The 18,753-nt window shown below is 45.4% G+C and overlaps 1 long non-coding RNA gene across 1 annotated transcript; it reads left to right on the top strand.

Annotated features, from left to right (window-relative positions):
* Positions 1-1,295: 1,295 nt before the first annotated feature.
* Positions 1,296-6,205, top strand: LOC137153638 (uncharacterized). The gene is made up of 4 exons (XR_010919857.1): positions 1,296-3,026; positions 3,931-4,205; positions 4,899-4,985; positions 5,736-6,205. It is a non-coding gene; the product is annotated as an uncharacterized lncRNA (long non-coding RNA).
* Positions 6,206-18,753: the final 12,548 nt, after the last annotated feature.

Below are 18,753 nucleotides of genomic sequence, written 5' to 3'. Positions count from 1 at the left end.
CTTGATCTGTGCCTCACAGCTACTGCAGCCACTTAGCAGCTTCATTCCTACTTCCTCCAAACAGGTGTACATTGGGATGGGTGGAGCTGTCAGAAATTATAGTTCCACCTAATTATCAGGGAGCCTGGAAGAATCCACTGAAGACCTGCAGTATCTGGCCCAGATCAGATCTGCCAACCAGCTTTCTGTGCAGGGAAAAATCAAAACTATTCCCTCACCCTAGGCCACATGGCTGGCTTAGCCTACACTGCGTGAGGGGTATCTGGGCAGGAGCTACACAATGCCTGGCTGGACCATACTTAAGGTCCAGTTCCACAGATTGTATATTCAATGGGAAAAGACCCTATCTTCCTCTATATCTGGAAAGTACTTAGTACAGTCTGAGACACAGCCAGAATACAGGAAATTAATAATCACAGGTGGTCTCTCTCTGAACACAAACTGGGTTTCCCTGGCCAGTGTATGTAAGGATTTTTTTCCCCTGCCTGGAAAACAGGCTAACTGAACTGTGTAATGCATCCCCCCATCCCTAGTAGTCTATTGCATGTTTCTACAATGCTGTTAGAAAAGGGTTCATAGAGAAACGCACCCCCGCCCTTGCCCTGCACACCTGCCAGGGGCACATAGCAATACGCATGGTTGCTAGCACAGTTATAACCATAATGTGGTGAGAGCAAAAGCAGGGAGTGCACTTAGCCTGTGCTTGGTGGTATGCCTTGCTGGCACTTCTCTGTTTGTTCCACCAGAACATTTAGACTTTCATTAATGAACAAGTTTCTAGCCCCTACAGCTGTGATGGAGAGATTCTGAATTGGAACTAACACCATTGTCTTCCAGAGTCTATCCAGATATAAACAAAAACCCCCTCCTAGGATAGGGATCTGCCCCGACCCCCTGAGTACTCAAGCCCCCTCAAGCAACTAGCCCAAGCCACTGCCCATGCTATCCTGGCTACATTGCTATTTTAACACACTAGCTCCAGCAGAGCTAACGCGGTATGTGTATGCAAGCTGGAAATCAGACCTCCCAGCTCAAATGTAGACATATCCTTAGAGTGTCAAATGCCCCCCTCTTTACTCAAGGGGATATTAACTCTAAGGTCTGCTGACAATTTACACATCAACACAATTTCACTATCCAATTTTAGCAGAAACGCTCTGGAGGCTCTGGGCAGAGTTTGGGATGGTTGGTGGAGCTTCAATAGAGATTTTCCTCCCAGTCTGAGTACTGGATCTAAATATTGTTAAAAGATCAAGTAAAGTCCCGAATAAATTAATATTGGTGGCACATTTTTCTTAGCTGCTGTGCTAGATTACTAACTAGAGTCTACAAGAGGAAGTATCTTGTGTTTAAATAAAATGAGATAGCACAGTCCCATAAATAAAAGAGTTGTGTTTAATTGGACCTGCGTGGGATGACTGATCACAGAGATTTATCAGACAACCATCTCAGTAGATCACAAAGCTGCCAGAACAATATTTGGTTGCTTTTTATATCTTCCTATTTATCAAATTCTTTTCCAAAGTTCTTTCATTGTTTTCCCGTTCTGTGTTTCTTCCTCCTCCCCAGCTATGGCTGGTATTTACAGAAGTTTTACTTCTCTTTTTTCTAACTTTCTTTATTCTGTTTTTTATGGCTGTCACTCCTAACACTGAAAAGCCTTTTCTTTCATTTTGATATATATTATATTACTGAGGTAGGCAGGAAAAGAGAATGCTTGTCTGGGCTTGTAGGGAAGATGTCCCTGTAAGGTAACACAGACAAAGGAGAAGAAAGCTGCAGGACGGAAGACACAGAGACAAAGGGAAATGAGGAGGAGAGTTGATTTTTAATTGATTTAGGGGGCTGATTTTGTTAATTAATATTCATATTTCTGATCATTGCTTTTTTATAAGAAAGGATGGGAGAGCACTTGTGTGGTTAGACTCAGTGGAAAAGAGTACATCACCAAGCTGGGTAAGATCAAGATGTACCAGGCCAGATTCTGGGGTGAGGTTTCACCATGTAGAACACACGTTGTGGGGGGTGGAGGTACATGCGGCCATGTGCACTCTTAAATCTCATCTTTGCACTCCCTCACACTCCTGGCGTTGCCTCTCCTCCGGGCGTGTCCCCAACATGGCCCTATAGACGCCTGAGCACTGTTCTGCCTTAGCTACAAACAGAGTCAACAGGCCAAAACCACAGTCAAGTATCATGTGGGCTCATGCTCTCTTTCCTCTAGTCACATTTTTTTCTCCCTGACATGCAGACAGTAGCGAGGGGGAGTGGCATAAAGGCCTCTATCTCACCAGAGTATCACCCTTATACTGGCCTGACATCCATGGGCCTGTTGAAATGGAAAGTACTTGCACTGCGTCAGAAAATCTGGCCCTGAAAAACAAGGTTACTTACCAGTAACTGCTGTTCTTCGAGATGTGTTGCTCATGTCCATTCCACTATAGGTGAGTGCACGCCTCCGTGCACAGTTCCTGGAACTTTGTTCCCCTTAGCGGATGCTGTAGGGCAGGCTCTGGTGCCCCCTGGAGCCCAGTGTGCATGCCACAGTGTATGAGGCACCACTGGCCCTACATCCCCTCAGTCCCTTCTTTCTGCCAACTCTGGCAGCAGGAATGGGGGGTGGGTTGTGGAATGGACACATCTCAAAGAACATCAGTTACTGGCAAGTAACCTTGTTTTCTTCTTCAAGGGATTGCTCATGTCCATTCCATTATAGGTGACTAGCAAGCAATACCTTGGCGGAGGGTAGGAGTTACTGGTGAGCTGCCCTCAACACTGCTCTGCCAAATCCTGCATCCTCCTCGCCTGCTGGACGATGGCGTAGTGGGACGTGAAGGTGTGCACCGACGACCAGGTGGCGGCTTTGCAGATGTCCTGCAGGGGTACTCTCTCCAGGAAAGCTGTAGACGAGGCTTGAGCTCTGGTTGAGTGCGCTGTGATGGTTCCCGGAAGTGGCACCCTCGCCTGCTCGTAGCAGAACTTGATGAATGATGTAATCCATGAGGAGATGCGCTGAGTGGAGACAGGTGAGTCTTTCATCCAGTCCGCCACTGCGGCGACCGTGCGGCGATTTCCGAAATGGTTTTGTATGCTCAATGTAGAGGGCCAGGGCTCGTCTCATGTCCAGCGAATGCCATCTCCTCTCCTCCTCCAAACCGTGCAGTTTGGGAAAAAACACAGGGAGAAAAATATAAAATAAAATACTTATAAAATACTGTATCAGGGGGCTCTGAGGTCAAGGCCCTTATTTCAGAGACCCTCCTAGCTGAGGTAATGGCCACCAGGAAGGCTACCTTCCATGGAAGCATGAGCAGGGGGCATGAAGCCATGGGTTCAAAGCGGGGCCCCATGAGTCTTGAGAGGACCAGGTTGAGATTCCAGGGAGGCACCAGGTCATGGACCTGCAGATAAAGCCTCTCTACCCCCTTGAGGAACCTGACCGACATGGGATGGGAGAACAGCGGTCCCCCTCTAGCTGTTGATGGAAGGCCGAAATGGCCGCCAGGTGAACCCTCAATGAGGCCAGCGCCAGACCCTGGAGCTTTAGCTGGAGCAGGTACTCCAGGATCACCTGCATAGGCGAGAGGCTGGGCGGAATGCCCCAGGATTCCGCCCAAGAGGTAAACAGTTTCCACTTAGACCGATACACGACCTGTGTAGAAGGTTTCCTGCTGCCCAGGAGGACTTGCTGGACCTGCACTGAGCAGGCTTTCTCTCCCTCCATCAGCCACAGAGCCTCCAGGCTATGAGGTGCAGGGAGTCCAGGTTCGGGTGCAACAGGTGACCATGGTCCTAGAAGAGAAGATCGTACCACCTCAGGAGCTCCAGGGACGGAGCACTCGAAAGGTCCAGCAGCATGCTGAACCAATGCTGTCTTGGCCAGGCCGGAGCGATGAGTATAACGTCCGCCCTGTCCCTCTTTATTTTCAGCAGGACCTTGGGCAGGAGCGGAATGGGTGGAAACGCATACATGAGGGTCCCCGTCCAGTAGATGAGAAACGCATCAGAAATCGACCCAATCTCGCGACCCCAGAGTGAGCAGAACCTTGGACACTTGGTGTTCCAGGCCAATGTGAATAGGTCCAGCTGGGGAACACCCCACTTCTGGAAGATCGTAGTCACTACTTCCGGGTGCAACAACCAGTCGTTGCGGGGTAGAAACGACCTGCTGAGGTGATCCACCTCGTCGTTCTTCACTCCAGGAGGTGAGAGGCAGTCAAGTAGAAATCGTGCCTCACGGCAAAGTCCCACAGACAGGTAGCTTCCTCGCAGAGAGCCAAGGAGTGTGCTCCCCCCTGCCTGTTTATACAAAACATAGCTGTGGTGTTGTCCGTCAGCACCTGCACCATTCTGCCTGTCAGGAATTGGAGGAGCACCCGGCACACTAGGCGAATGGCCCTCAGCTGCTTCACATTGATGTGCAGGTGTCTGTCCTCCTGCTCAGATTGGCACTGGTGTGGGCTCCCCATCCCACATCTGAGGCGTCGGAGATTAGGGTGACCGACGGGACCAGTTCCCTGAATGGAACGCCCTTCAACACTGCCCTGGGAGACCTCCACCAGTTTAGGGAGGCTAGGATGGGTGGGGGGAACTGTGACCATCCGATCCAGTGGGTGTCTGCTCGGCACATATACCGAGGCCAACCACTCCTGAAGCGGTCTGAGCCTCAGGCGAGCTAGTCTCACTACGTATGTGCAGGCCGCCATGTAGCCCAACAACTGTAGGCAATGCCTCGCTGTTGTCGTGGGGCATTGGTGCAGCTGGGAGATGATAGAGGCCATCACCTCGAAACGTGGCTGAGGCAGGAAGGCTCTGGCCTGGGAAGTGTTCAGGGTGGCCCCAATGAATTCTATATGCTGCACTGGAGTTAGTGTGGACTTCTGCTTGTTTATGAGCAGTCCCAGCCTGCTGCACATGGAGCAAGTGAGGGTCACACTTTCCTGCACCTGGAACCTGGACCTGTCCCTGATCAGCCAATTGTCCAGGTAAGGAAAAATTTGCACAGCTTTTCGTCTCAGGTGCACAGCCACTACCGCCATGCACTTGGTAAACACCCTTGGAGCCAAAGATAGGCCAAAAGGTAGGGCTATAAATTGGTAGTGGGAGCCAGCCACCGTGAAGCAAAGAAAGCGCCTGTGGCTGGGGAGGATAGACACATGAAAGTATGCGTCCTTGAGGTCGAGGACGGCATACCAGTCTCCTGGATCCAGGGAAGGGATTATGGAAGCTAGGGAAACCATGCGAAACCTGAGTCATTTGACATATTTGTTTAGACGACGCAGGTCTAATATGGGTCTCAGACCCCCCTTCGGCTTGGGGATGAGGAAGTACCTTGAATAGAACCCCTTCTGCCTTGAGGAACCATAACCACCGCTCCTATGTTGAGGAGGATGTCTACTTTCTGCAAGAGGAGTTGCTCGTGAGAAGGGTCCCTGAAGAGGGACGTAGTGGGAGGGTTGTTGTGGGGTGTAGAAGTAAACTGTAGGGCGTAGCCCCCTGAGACTATCCTAAGGACCCAACAGTCTGACGTGATCTTTGCCCATTCAGGATAGAAGGGCCTTAACCTGTTTAGGAAGGGGTGGGGCGGATCCAGGAGAGCAGTAGAGGCGCCACCCTCGGGCACACCATCAAAACTGCCTCCTACGATTGCCTGACCCCCTGGGGGGCCCTGGCTGGGGGGCTGATTCCATCTCCTAAACTCCCTATTTCTGTCCCTGTTTCTGTGGGGTTGAAAGGGTCTAGGCGGAGGCCTTGATTTCTGCTGCGCCTGTGGCCATGACTGCCGCCTGGAAGCCTGGGGCATGTACAGGCCCAGGAGTGAAGCGTGGCCCTGGAGTCCTTCAGACTGTGCAGCTTCACATCGGTCTGATCAGAGAACAAAGCCAATCCATCAAAGGGGAGGTCCTGAATCGATTGCTGCACCTCCTGGGACAGGCCCGAGAATTGCAGCCATGAGCACCTTCTCATGGCAATGGCGGAGGCTATGGCTGTACCCGCGGAGTCAGCAGCGTCACTGGACGTTTGGAGCGCTGCCCTACCACCGTGATTCCTTCGTCCAGGATGGCGGTAAAGTCTGCAGCCTGGTCCTGGGGCAGGATCTCAGCAAACTGCCTGAGGGAGTCCCAAAAGTTAAAATTGTCTCTCTCCAGGATTGCCAACCATCAGGCCCTCCTGAACTGCAGCGCTGCCATGGAATAAATCTTTCTCCCAAACAAGTCCAGCTTTTTGTTGTCTTTGTTCTTGGGAGTGGAACCAGGCTGACTTTGCCTGTCCCGCTGGTTGGCTGCGTCTACCACCAGGGTTCCCGGGGCCAGGTGAGTGAACAAATACTCGAACCTTCGGCCAGGAGATAATACTTCCTCTCAGCCACCTTCAACGTAGGGGCGACTGAGGAAGGGGTTTGCCACAGGGCCTTAACAATTTTGAGGACCCTATCGTGGACAGGTAGGGCCACTCTTGCTGGGGCAGCTGCCGCCAGCACATTGAAGACGGTATCATCAGCCCCCTCTAACTCCTTCACCTCCAGCCCCAAGTTAGAGGCCACCCTCTTGAGCAGCTCCTGATGTACCCTGAAATCCTCCAGTGGTGCCATGTGGTCTCAGGAGACTGCCTCGTCCGGGGAGGAGGAAGAGGACTGCCGAGGCGCGTCCTGCAGGTGCTCTCCCACCTGACAAAGGGATACATCCATAGAGGGTCCCTCCATGGGGTCCGACTCCTTGTCCAAGGAGTGATGTCTTCGGGCCGTCTCCTGTGCTGGGGGCATGGACTGAACTCCCGCTGACAGGGTGGACTGGAGCCCCGGTCCCATCTGGATGCCCCATGGGGCCCAGTAAGGCATTGTTGTGGCCATTGTCCCTGGGGCCAAACTGGGGCTGACTGCGCCACCTGCTGCGACGCCTTGTGGGGGCGTCGGCTGTCCCAATGACTGTCCGCCCTGTGGGACCCCAAGCCACTAGACCAGCAGTGCTGTGCCCAGCCTCGGTCCCAGGTGCCGTGGCATGCTGGGGACCGTCCTCTCGACGCCTCCGATGTGGAGGACAATGAGGACCGCCTCCATCACCGCGAGCGGTGCTGGCGAGTGGAGGCGCGCTCCAAAGAGCTCTCGGTACCGGAGCACCGTTGGTGACCGAAACCAGCGCCACTCTGGACTCCACAGTGCCAAGCCAGACTACGGTGACCGGATTCTGCGTTGGGGACTGTGTGGTGCGGGGTCTTTGGATGGCGACCGAGTTCTCAGTGCAGGCGAACTCCTCGATGCCGGGGATCTGGAGCAGGTGTCTGAGCACCGCCTGGTGGACCTTGACTGGTGCCGCCTCTTGGCCTGCGCTGCCTCTGGTGCTGAGAGGGAGACTCCAAATCCTGAGTCGAAGCAGGCCGGCTCGACGACGCCGACCTGGAGCGACTGCTGGGGGAGCATCCTCGCTCTACCCTTGGTGGCTGTCTGGTGGGAGATCTTCCTCCCCGTACCGGGGATCTCCACCACCCTTCGGGGGGACCCAATGCAGGCTTGCCATGGGACACCGGCTCTTTCTCCCTCGGTGGAAGGGGGAGCAGAGGTGGTGTAGGCAAGGCCAACAAGGCTCGTGCCACCCGAAAAGCCTCCGGTGTCGACAGCATCTGCAGGGGCACTCTCCCACTCCCAGGAGTCAGGGGAGGCTCCCTGACCGGAGATGCAGGCACCAGAGAAGACTCGATGGGCTGTGGCCAATGTATCTCCGCACTCGACCCTGCTCGTACCAACGACACAGGGGAGTGTCCATGCTCCACGCGCTGTTTCTTCTTCTTTGGCACCAGGGATGTTGCTCGGTGCCGAGTCGAGGTCGGTGCCGGTGGTGCACTCTGCACCGAGGAGATGCTCAGTGCCAAGGGGGAGCAGGATGGCTCGAACGCCGGGCAGAGCGCTGCCTCCCTGAACAGGGCTTTTAACCGGATCTCTCGGTCCTTTTGAGTTCATGGTTTAAAAGCCCTGCAAATCTTGCATTTATCTCTCCTGTGCTCTTCCCCCAGGCACTTAAGGCACTGATTGTGGGGGTCACTGAGCGGGAAAGCCTTCCCACAGGAGGCACACAGCTTAAATCCAGGCGACCAGGGTATGGCCCGGCCACTCTAAGTCCCTTAGGGACTTCTTATCTAACTACGCTTAACAACAATTAACACTACTTAGCACCTACTTAAAACTAACTAAAGTACTTCGAATAACAAAGAGTTCAAGAAAGGGAATAGTACTTGCAGAAAGCAAGGCTAGTTCCAGCAACCGTCACAGGCGGAAAGAAGGAACTGAGGTGGCGTAGGGCCGGCAGTGCCTCATATACTGCGGCATGTGCGCAGGACTCCAGGGGGCACCAGAGCCGGCCCTATGGGGTCTGCTAAGGGGAAAAAAGTTCTGGGAACCATGCATGGTGGCGTGCACTCACCTATAGTGGAATGGACATGAGCAATCACTCAAAGAAGAAAGACTCTTTTCCCTGAACTAAGTCATATTTCACTTTCTCCTCCTCTCTTACTCAAGCGGGATGGCAAAACCTTTCACTTTAAGTTCTTCATGGCACAGACTGTCTCTTAAACTTGGTCAGTACAGCACCCAGCACAAAGGGGTCCTAATCTCACTGAATCCTGCTGGTGCTGCTATCAGGGAAAAAAATGCAGTTCTTCCCCTAGACAAGAATAAATAATCCTTAAAAATGACCCCCTTTATCAATTTGTCAAGTGGCTATCCTTGGTGCACAAGTGCAAGGAGTCTGAGATGGGTAAGTGTCTGGCATACTTTCCACTGTTGTATTAATAATAAACAAGTGTGCTGCTATTTACAACAATGCAAAGAAAAGATGAACTGCAGATAGTGATACAATAAGAAATGAGAGTGAAGTAAGTTTTATGTACAGGCTGCCTGGCTTGGGTCAATAGACAGAATGGATACATAGGCTTTCCTAGTAAGTTTTTGGTTCTGTTTTGTAGGATCACAGCTGGAGGGCACCCTCCTTTCTCCTTACTAAAATGGAGTTCAGCTTTAAAAATAATTGGAAAACATGGATTTTAGTAATAAATATACATACAGACAATGTAGAGATAGGCCAAAACTACAAGCTTCAGATCCCAGCTGCCTCATTTATTTCCTTTAATCCAAGAGGTCCTGCAACAGACCATTCTCTGACATCCTTCCATCACTCATACCCACTATTGCCTTCTGGTGGAAGAAGACTACTAGTGATCTGCTCTGCCCTTTAATGGAACCTCAGACAGGCCATTGGTCCCCTCTAGTGGTGGGGAAGACCAGACCCTCCTTACATACACATACTATAATTAGGAGCAATACAAAGCATCAGTCTATTGACACCACCAGCTTTTTTTAATTACTAAATTAATAAGAGAGAACTCTCAAATGCATCCTCTTCCTCTGATAATATGATTCAAAATGGCTTCTATTAATCCTGACAGAGGGTAAGCTCAGCCAGTCAGGGAACCAAAACAAATACAATGTGACCTGAGACCAGTCATAACCAAGCAACCCAGCTTAAAATTAGAAAAATCAATGTGAATGGGGTCCATTTTTGCAGTCATCCTAACAGCAAAAAAATGTTAATGCAAATTGTTGAAAGATGTAATAAAACTGCTCCAATTTTGTGACCTCAAAAATAAATAAAGCTAATTTCAATTTAAAAAATATTTTGCTCTGAATATTTTGCTCAGCTTTAGTTCAGAGACGGGAAAAGCTACTTCAGGAGAGTGAGAAAATTCCCCAGTTTCCCAGTACAAATATACTACTACGGTGGAGCACATAATATTTGTATTATTTGTGGCTGTTCATATTAAAATATTTGACTCAAGGTCTTTTAAAGATTTTTTAATATAAAAATGATTTTATGCTAGTCAAATGAAAGAGTGAAATGTGATCTCTTTGCATATAGTAGATATAATAAATTCCCTGCTAATTTTTTGTCACCTACAACTGCATTTTCCTGTTTTTCAGAATATTTTCTTTAGTCTGTTGCTATTTGAAAAACTAAGGCCATGATTCAGAACAACATATAATATATGCTTAAGCATGTGTGTAAACGTAAGTCCCTTTTGACATCAATGAAACTTAAGTCCCTGCTTAAAAAATTAAACACTTGCTTAAAGTTAAGCAGGATGTTGTACAGAATAGGGATTTTTTTCCTGAATGGAGGTGTAAGGGTCAGCTCTTACACCAAATGAAATCAGTGTTAAAATTCACATTGATTAAAGCTCTAGTCCTGCAAAGATAGATAGAAAGATAGATAGATGTTTAATTTTACATACTGGGAGTAAACCTATTGAAGTCCATGGGTTGGAATAGTGCAGAAGAAGGTCTTAACTAAGGCCCCCAATCCTGCAACTATTTGCTCAGACAGGATCAGAGCTTAACTGAGGACTAAGTTCCCAGTCCTGTAGTCAACTCTACATACCCTGCACCTGTGCAGAGCCCCAGTGAGATGATTGGGTCATGAGGAGTTGAGTGTATACATGCCTTAATCCAAATGTCGGACAAGGGCCCACCTAAATATACAGGGAAAACAAAAGACCCGTCAAATGCTCACAGAGAAACAAACCGAAAAGACAAAGGACTGGGTTTCTCTTCTCTAATTTTGTTTAGTTATAGTAATTTTAGGTGTTCCTTTTAACAACAGTGTGTGATTTTTGTCAACAATGTCTCTATAATACAGAGAGATACCACACATAATCAGAGATTTGCCATCCATAAATATATGGCTAGACAGACACATTTTAAAAAACCTTAATTTTCTGAAGCACGTTATGTCAAACTCCTAACCTAAGAATCCCTTCTGTGCAACAAAGCTCTCCTTTTTAAAATTCTGCACAGGCATGTTTCCTCTCTTCTCCCTCAGGTACCATTCTTTCTATGTACACTACAGTAACAACTGTTCCTTTACTAAGACTGAACACAATAACCAGATCTTTGTAGAGGATAATTAACAGCCAGCAGTGAGTCTAAGCATTTATTCAATGGACTATGAATGAGTTATGAAAATTCTCTTTACTGGAGAAATAATAGGACATCATACTGTTCACATATGTTTGCCTCATGAGTGATATTGTATTTATAGTTTTCATAATTTAAAATGAAAAATATGTGCCTAATTAAGATTATACATTCATATTGATATAATTAATGGTAAATATATTTGTCTCCTTTAATGTCACTAATGAAGTCCCCTATTCATTTGCATTTGTTCCAAATTCATAGCGTCCACTCTGAACAGGCAAATGGCTGTACTGGTCAATATTAATGGGACTGAGCTTCAACAGCTATTTCAAGCTATTTGACGTTTGGTCTTTGATTCTGCAATTGGATCCATGCGACCTTCACAGAGCTAACTGAGGGATTAGAGCCTGAGAGTCTTCAGAATCACAATACATGTGGAAATTGTTTGGAACTTATATAGCCAGTATCGTTAGAGCCCTGCAAATCTGCAGATATCCGCTCTATAGCCACAGACTGTTTTTGTGGATTGCAGATTGGATGCGGATATAAATTTTTATCTGCACAGGGTTCTAAATATAGTGGTTGCCATTTAAGAAAATTCTCAAAGGTTTTCACACAGTGGTCTGTGCATTAGTGATGTCATTTCCTGTTCTAAGTATAGAGGAAGTGTGGCACAGTGGTTAGCATGCTAGTCTGAAATTCAAGAGACCAGAGTTCAATTCTGTAATTTGCTATAAACTTCCTGTGTGACCTTGGGCAAGTCACTTAGTCTTTCAACATCTCACTTCTCTACCTGTCAAATCAGGCTAATAGACCTTTCCTACCCTACCTCACAGAGGTGTGGTGAGGATAACTATGGTAAAGACTGTGAGGTGCACAGATACTGTGCTAATGGGGGCCATAAAGGAACCTTACATATGTAGGAAAATGCTGCAGTATCTCAGCATACATCTACACAGCAAAAAAAAAAAAAAAAAAAAAATCTGCAGCAGCAAGTCTCAGAGCCTGGGTCAACTGACTTGAGCTTGCAGGGATAAAAATAGCAATGTAGATGCTCAGGCTGGAACCCAGACTCCAAGATGTGTACTAGGTTTCAGAGCTCAGGCTCCAGCCCAGGCCCAAGCATCCACACTCCTGTTATTTGCAGCTCTGTAAGCCGGAGTCACTTGACCCAGGCTCTGAGACTTGTTGCCACAGGGTTGAGGGGTTTTTTTGGTTTTGTTTTTTATTTGCTATGTAGAGGTGCACTTAGAGATCACTCTGTAGTAGTTGTTACCAAGTGCTGATTTTGTTTAACATTGGCCACTGTGGATGGTGGCATTACATGCACTGTGATTATATTTATGACAGGTACCTCCATTTCTCAACATTGCTTCCTTCCTCACTCACCCATTCCTGTAGAGCTTTGAACTTCTTCTCCCTTCATTCTCTTCATGGTCCCCATTTCTCTGCTCAGGACCCACTCACTCTGTCTAAACGCAGGTGTGGATTTCTTTAGCCCTCTCTTTGTTCTGTATCAATGAATCAATACGACCCCAGGATGTCTGGAGGTAAATATAAATAAAACTGCATTCTTCTGAAATATATTTCATTCCTAAGCATTGAGAGATGGACTTGTGCTTTTGTTTTCATTCTAGAAAATTATCCCATTGCCCTTTCTACTGTTTACTAGCTACATATGTGCGAAAGAGAACAACTCACTGTCACAGGTTGGGACCATTTTACAGGGGATCCTAATGGGAAAACATGTCTTTTTGCTGTGAAGCTGATAAACCTGTTATAGAGCAATTTGGAATTAAAAGAAATACTACTCTCTTCATGTTGAAACACTGATGACCATCAATAAAAATGTGAGGGAAGGAAAAGCTTTCTGGATAACTAAGAAACTACTAAGAAATAAAGCTTCTTCCCAATATATCACCTCCTGCCTCCAACATCTTACCCATGTACTAACTCAGTATAGAAAGCCATAGGACCCCCACATAAGGAAGTGTTTCCTTTCATTGCACAACATAAAATCAACAGACCCTTTGTCCCAATTTACACAGAGACCTGGCTAATCTAACGGGACAAGCTACTGGAATACATATATCTTGCAGATTTCTACAGAAAATGTATATAGACATAATGGTTTTCATAATAAAAATGCCTGTATAGAAACCTCATGAAGAGTTTGCAGAGAATCTTGAAGCTGCACAAATTACCAGAATCAAAGCCCAGTCAAAAAGGAGGGAGACACTGTTCCACTCAGTGCATTAGTAGGATCATCTCAACTGTGTGAGTAATTGCTACACAGAAAGAGACTTTCACAGGCTGTGCTTATAAAAGCTTAAAGACTCCATTTGTGAAGAGAGAAGTGAGTGAGCCTACTGAGTATGAGCCCTCCTGACAAGGGATCAGGATAGTGCAAGCAGCTCATGCTGTGACAGAGACCCAATCCCACCTAGAACCAGGCACCTGTAGCAAGCAGGACGACACTTTAAGACCTTCTGAGATTACTTGAAGCATCACAGGAACCTGACCTGGTAGAATGTGATAAATAACAGAATCCAGAAATGTTGGATCCATGCAAATGCCTAGTCAGTGCTGGAATGCTGACACAATATTGCTGTTCTTGTGAAAGTGCAATCAGTGGGGCAAGGCATTCACCTAAGTAATTAGGATGTATTGAGATGTGATTGATTACATCTAAGTGAGATTTCTAAGTAGCTGGTGTTGTCTCTACTGCTATTTAATTTTATATTATTAGCTAAAGCACAAAAAAGAGTTTGAGAACGCACAAACAGGAACAAACCTTTTGATTTGGTCTTGGAGCTGTGAAATAGCTGGAAGAGCATTCTGGTTATTACTAACATGCAAATGAGCACACCAGGCAACCTACGTTGTTTCAGGATTCCTTTCTCCAGGAGAGCCACTAACAGGTAGCTTTTATATTAGTTCAGGTTTTACCCAGGCCAGGATTAGGGAGGCACCCAAGAGTATGCAGTTAACCCCAGCAAACATTTAATGCCATTACTCAAGACACTGAACGTCATGTCAGTTCTGTACCTGTTTCTAGATTATGAGTTTGTTTTTAGTTTGCGCTGCAACTAAACTCTGTCAGTGGAGCAAGTCATTCACAGTGAAAGAGCTCTTTCAAAAGCAGTGATCTTAACACAGGATGGGAAATAAACACATGCTATTAATAGAGGGGGGCATTCAAACTGCTTGGAAGTTGTCCTGCAGGGCGGGCAGGCAAAGTGCATTGCTGGGGAGAGTCCAATGGTCTGATGCAGCGTGACAACACTTAAAGGTGACCTACAAAGTAACTAGAGTTGAGCTTGTGATAATTTTTGCCTCTTTATGATATTTAAGAGAGGCATGATATTTTTCTTTTAAAAATAGTGGCAGTAGGTGGGAGGATTCTAGTATTTTACATTTGAAATCTGTGTCCTGTCTAGCATAGAAGGATTGATACTATTCCTATTTATTATTTGTATAGCACTTAGGAGCCCTAGTCATGGACCAAGTTCCATTTGTCTAATGCTGTATAACAACAGACTCTTGATGCTGGGTAACTAGTGAAATGATATGCTAGGAGCCCAGGGAAAGAAAGTTGAGCAGTTGAGAAAGGAAGATATCTTTAGTCTGACTGTGTAAAACCCTCTGTTTCTTGTTAGCATCTATTTAAATTCAATATTAAACTGACATTTTGAAGAAAAGAGACATCTTTGTTAAAGATTCAACAACGCTGTTCCCTCAGCTAAGCCTCAGTTCTAACAATATTCATCCTCAGACCCTACAGAAAAGCAGGAAACACCAATGCTGATACTCCTGAGCTTTCTAAGACTAAAAAAAAAAAAGCAGGGGAAAACACCCCCATCTTCTCCCGGTTTTTAAATAGCCTTCCTTGTCCTCTTTATCCATCAGAAAAATAAAAAATGCTTAAGGCCAATTTTTAAAAAATCCTCAGGGAGTCACCTTAAAACCGCCAGGGTTCTCAGTTAGAAGAGTTCAGTTCCATTCATCTTCATGCCAGTTCAAGCAGTTGTCTACACACTGCCAGGCATGCAATCTGAGTATTTAGCAAAGTAATTCTATGGTGTGACATACATTTGGTTGTATTCTTTCTGAACCAGTAGACATGGGGACATGGCAGATATTGTACCTGAGGTTATTCAACACAACTGTCATTTTAAAAATGGCTGTCCGTCATTTCTTTCTGGGTAGGTGCAGGAAAGCATGCTTAGGTGAGGCAGGTTGTTTGTAGTTCAGCCAAACTGAAAATAGACACCGATGGAGTTGCACATAATGGTTCTGTTACTATGACCCTGACCCTGCTTAATTCTAACACATTTTGTTAATGTTCTAGTCTAGGTTTAAAATAAGCATTACAAAATGGTCTTAAGCATTCTTGGTGTGATTGGTTATAAAGCTCACATGGCTTGGTAATTAACATTACTTACCACAGAGTTTGGAGCACCTTTTTCTATACAATAGCTTCGTTGCTGCTACAAACAAAAACATGGATTAATATACTAAACACGTCAAAATAAGTCAATGGCTTAATAACCACTATTAAGGATTTTCTAAATCCATTTAATAACTCTAAATTATACTGAAATTGTATTGCCTCAGCCAATCAGCATGCAGGGATATTATACAATTACTGACCCATAACTATATACTTATTTCTCAGTTATGCAAATCTCTGCATGCTGATTGGCTTAAGAGGGTTGTTTTTGCATTGGTATACAGTTACAGTCTCAATAACTACATTGTATGTACATCTCTGAAGCTGGTTAAGGGCCATTAGCCAATCATAACACAGAGATTTCCACTGGTACTGTACAATATCCTTTACCTTTCAATAACATGAGTACTTAACTAGGTCTCCCCACCCATATGTGTATAACAGACATTGCTTTCCTCAATCCTTTGAATACAATGCCCTGGATCATCCCATTGAAATCTGAATAGAGAGAGGCCTTCCTCACACCCACCTGCTGGGCACTGTCTTCTATCTCTTCCAGAGCCCTCAGAGCCCTCGCTACTGATCCAGTCAGGGAGTGTGCAGGGTTGGAGGACATACATATCATCCAGCCCCACAGTTGTCCCTTGGAGAAGATAATACAGCCCCAGGCTGTCTTCTATTAATCATGTAGCTTTTCCCCATCATCTGAACCAGCCCTACAACCAGGTAACAGTGGAGGCCAGAGCTAGTGCAGAGGCCTTGGCCTCCTGTGGATCCTTCAAATTTAGGAACAGGCCCAGCAACTTTTTCTGTGGGAGCGGGTAACCAACTCCCACCCACATAGGGGACAATGAGAGATGTCCATGTGGGGATGCTTGCAGAGCTTTCCTCCCACAGAACTGCCTCCTGTGGGTGGGAATGATCTAGGCCAATTAAACGCATAACTAGAATTACTCTTTGGCAATGTCTACATGAGGCCTAAATTTAAACATCACATCGTCACCGCCACCAGCAGTAGCTCCAGCCTAGCCATGAGGCTGGAGGGAGTGCTAGCATAGCTAAGTCATTGGTGGCTAGATTTATTACCTAGTGCAAGGTTAGATGATACAAATGGGTAAAATGGCAGCCCCCACTAGCACCTTGTGTGTACTAGTGCTCTCACCATTGCGTCCTTCAGTGAAACTGCACCAATGGTATAAATATCGACAAAATTTAGAGAGAAAAGGTCTACAGCAGCCATAGAAAGGAACTCACAATATTTATTTACTCATCTATAATTTGCATTAATTTATTAGCATATTAATTATTCTTTAACATTTCAAAATCAGATAGACTAGGTAACTTTACAGCTTACTATGCAGCACACAGAAGTTAGAGATGGAAAAGACATACTAGATCAGCCACTCTGCCTTCCTGCAGATGTAGCATTAATTTGCTTCTATACATTTTCTAGTTTTGTGCAGTATGATTTTAAAAATTCCAAGCTATGAGCCTTACTTCTCTTGTCTAGGGAAAGGCATTCTTCAGCCTAACACATTTCATGGGGCAGGAAGTTTGTGATATTCAGTCAAATGTTTTCCTTTCTAATCTCATCTTGCTACCCTTTTGATACATCCATGGCTGAATCATCTCCCTCCTTCAACCTTTCAAATAGTTGTAGGCTCATGGTCCAGATTGTTAAAGGTATTTCGGTGTTGCTCCGCTCAACGTTGCAAAGCCTAAGTAACTTAGGATATGTTTACACTTTGAGCTGGCGGTATAAATTCTTGCTCTTGGAGAGAGACCCACATGAGCGCTGATCAAGCTAGCATGCTAAAAATAGAGTGTAGCTGTGATGGTGGGAAGGGTTGGTCATCCTGAGTAAAGTACCCATCCAAGACGCTAGGTTACATTTCTATTTTGCTGGCACAATTAGAGATAGTGTGGGTAAGTCCCCCAAAACTAGGAATTACGTCTCTAGCTCAAAATGTAGATGTATTTTTACCAGCTAAGTCCCATGGGACTTAGGTGCCAAAGTACCTCAGTCACTTCTGAAAATGGGACTTAGCTGTCTAAATCACTTAGGCCTTGCAATGCGGAGGGGAGCAATGCCTAAATACCTTTAGAAAGCTGGGCCAGGCTTTCTTAGTCAAGCTATGCATATTTAGCTGTGTTCATCTTTCCTTGTAAATAACTCATTCCTGCCCCTAATCATTTTTCTTGCTCTTCTCTTTACTCCTTCAATTTGTCAGTATCTCTCTGGTAATGTAGTACACTGAACTGAAGGGAGTGTTCCAGAAACAGTTGCCCAAAAACCTCCTTGTTTCATAATGTGATGTATTAAGGCCCTATCATACATACAAACTTATGTCTAATTTGTTCTCCGCTATCATCTTTTAGGTCTTCTTCAGAACTGATGCTGCCCAGGTATCAATCTGTTATTAATTATCTGCATTCTGGATTATTTTTGCCAGGCATCACTTGTATTTTTCCAGGTTAAATTTCATTGATATTGTCTGCTCATCTTTCCAATATCTCTTGGTCCATTTGCATTATTTCTCTATTTTCACTAGTGTTCATAAGTTAGTATTATCTGTGAATTTAATTAATATGCTCTTTACCCAATCTTGCAGATCATTAATGATAGTGTTAAATAAAACTCATCTTAAATCTGACCCCTCGGCTAACCCACTCTCTCTCTTCCTTCAACTCAGTATGTTGTGAGCCATTAGTATGCTTTGTTTTAACCATTTTTCACTCATGACGGAGAAGAGGAATAAAGTTTTGTTGTACTGGTGTAAAGAGTTAATGACTGTCCATAAATTGATTTTGGCTTTCATTTGTAAAATTAAAATTGGTGTGAAAAACATTTAAAGTTCATACAGAATTTCATGTTTTATTTTTGTGTTAATCTCTGACAACTCATGACATTTGATATTTTCATCACTGAAATTTCTCAAAGATGTCAGCAGCCTACACTGGAGTCTAATTGCAGTTGCAATAACTGGTCATTTATTCAATTTATTTTTCAGAAAATAGGCAGCTGAGATCTAACTGTACATTGTTCTAGTTTTTAATAAGCATGTCATACTAGCCATTTAAAAAGTTCCCAAAAAGCATGCAGCTCTTTAGCTCATGTTTGCTTTCCAGGCTAATATTTAATTGAGTTTTAGCTATTAACATTTGTCAACGGTTCAGCACGGAAAATGTCAATACTCTCCCATAATGTTGCCTAAAGTAATAGATGCCTTTTTTTCTGAATTTGATTCCAATGGCTAGAGCAGATTAAAAGACATACTTTTGAATTCCCTAGTGTCTGAGATCATGATTTATCTGGTTTTGTGTCTGTAAATCAGCG

This window comes from Emydura macquarii, unplaced genomic scaffold (assembly GCF_026122565.2).
Source record: "Emydura macquarii macquarii isolate MOO-44397 ecotype Brisbane River unplaced genomic scaffold, CSIRO-AGI_Emac_v2 contig_1253, whole genome shotgun sequence".
Lineage (NCBI taxonomy): Eukaryota > Metazoa > Chordata > Testudines > Chelidae > Emydura > Emydura macquarii.
The sequence above is the reverse complement of the archived record's forward strand: the minus strand, read 5'-3'. Positions and strand labels throughout refer to the sequence as shown.